Genomic DNA, 2,423 nt, shown 5'->3' with positions numbered 1-2,423 from the left:
TAGGATAGGTGTACCAAAAATGAAAAGACCATCCTGATGCATCTTACTTGCTACTTGTGCATTTATTTGATTTGAATTTGCATGTTGACCGGCTTTTGAATGATAGGAGAAAGTTGGGAAAAAGAGAATAGCAATGTGAGGGTTAAGTAAGTTAAATCACCTGTTTTGGAAAACCAATGTCCAAATGGTACTGAAACTCTGCTGAATTTTTTGAGAAAAGGAAAAAAAATAAAGAAAAAAATAGTTTTGTTTTGAAATATAGTTGGTTTTATTTGCCCGAACTACGCCAGTTTGATTCTCACCGGATGTGAGATACGTAGGCAACCCCCATCGGGTCCAACTTCCTTTTGCAAAAATAGCCCAAAAAGAAAAAAAATTATGTTTATTGCAAATAAGTAAAGTGATGCCATTCTTATCAAAAATAGCCTAATGTCCCTCAAAAGGGCACCGGAAGGCTGTTTTTGCAAGAACAATCACCTTTAGTCATTTTTAAGGTTTTGGCTGGTTAGCCGACACAACCTTAAAATCTTCGTTTTCGAAGTGCTGAAAGGTCGTATTGGCAAAGCCGGATATTTTTGTGAGAATTTTGAAAAAAATGGTCATTTTTCTTAAGTCAAAATGAGTCATAGTTTTCTTTAAATTAAAATCACCTTAATAAATGTGCAGGATGAGCCCAATTCAAAATGAACCTTTCTCAGTCCGTAAAGAGATCCCGTTGGAGCTACATATGTGGTGGCATGATTTGGGGGACAATAGCAGAAAAGTTGTGACAAAGGCGTTGGGTGGTCTTGTTGGGCTCTTGAAGGTTAAGCCGAGAAAGGACATAATTGAGGCCTTGATACCATTTTGGGACCCAGCACATAATGTATTCCACTTTGCTGATTTCGAGTTAACTCCTACACTGGAAGAGATAGCAGGCTATGCCGGTTTCGAGGGGAATCTAAGAAATCAATACCCGGTAGCACCGAGAATAGTAACCCCTCACAAATTTTTGGACTTGTTAAGTATCAGTCGGGACATCCGAGACGGAAACTTGGCCAAAAGATTCTGTACCTTCTACTTTTTGTACCGACGTTACGAGAATCCCCGAGGCTTCGAGACGCCAGATACTGGTCTTACTCACGCGAGAAACCAAGACAAGTGGGAAGCTCGGAGAGGATTATCTTTTATAACGGCGTTCCTGGGTACTTTGATTTGCCCTAGAAAAGACGGGAACATAGAGTTGGGACTCGTGGGGATAGCCGACCTTATGATGAAAAGGGAAAATGGGAACATAGTGTCGCTGATCTTGGCAGAAATTTACCGAGCTCTGACCCTCTGTCGAGAAGGGGGAAAGTTCTTTGAATGATGCAATATGCTGTTACAATTATGGATGGAGGAACACCTTTGCCACCGTCCTGGATACTTGAATTGTGGTATGACTGGCCTCGAGTGCATTGAAAAATAAGAAAAACGGGTAGAGGGCTATGAGTTCCCAGATGGTACGGAAGCATAGCATGCTCATTTGAGATCTTTGACTGCAAATAATATCTAATGGACATTCGGGTGGCTCTCGGTCAGTGAGGTAATCTATATGTCAGTTGAGGAATGCTTTCTGCTGTTAATGGGTCTGCGGAGTATCCAGCCTTATGCCCCGCACCGAGTTCTATGTCAGTTAGGCCGATACCGGACCATCCCACACGATGAGGACCTGAGTCGGCAGGTTATTGAGTTGGAACCAAAAGCCGCTTTCCCAGAAGAAAGAGTGCATCGGATTTGGCATCAGTGCAGATTCTTAGAGCCTAGAACTCAAGTACGAGATATATCTAGAGGCGAGGTGGAGCCTGGTTACACTACGTGGCGAGTTCATCAGGAGCCCGAAAGGCCTGCAAAGAAACCCCATATCCAACAATTTACCGATGGAGCACAAGTGCAATGGGACTGGTTGGCCAAAGAAAATGAGTACTGAGTCACCATAGGCAGGCTGGAAAAGCAAGTCATGGACCTTCAGTTTGAGAATGGGTTACAAGCCGCCGTAAATGAAGACGAGAAGAAAAATCTAACCCAGGAAAATGAAGCCCTCAAAGCCCAAATCCGGAAGATGAAAATAATTGCTAGAAACTCGGAGAGAAGCCTAGCGGATGAAAGGCTTATAAGCAGTCTGAAAAAGAAAGCCCTTGAGTATCAAGATGACCTAGAAAAGTCTGAGGCCAGTCTAGCGAAAGTCCGGGCTCAATTGGAAGAAAATGCAAAAGGTCGGACACAGTTTGTGCAACAAATGAAAAGAAAGTATGAAGGGACAATCACTAGCCTGAAAAGAAAAATAGTTATTCTCGAGAATGAGGCAGCCAAGCAGGCCAAGGACTTTAAAGCTGATAGGGAACACTGTTATGATTTGACGGCTCGGATGGAGGAAGAAATGCAACAATTGCAAAATCAACATC

Source organism: Nicotiana sylvestris, chromosome 10, assembly GCF_000393655.2.
Source record: "Nicotiana sylvestris chromosome 10, ASM39365v2, whole genome shotgun sequence".
Lineage (NCBI taxonomy): Eukaryota > Viridiplantae > Streptophyta > Magnoliopsida > Solanales > Solanaceae > Nicotiana > Nicotiana sylvestris.
The sequence above is the reverse complement of the archived record's forward strand: the minus strand, read 5'-3'. Positions refer to the sequence as shown.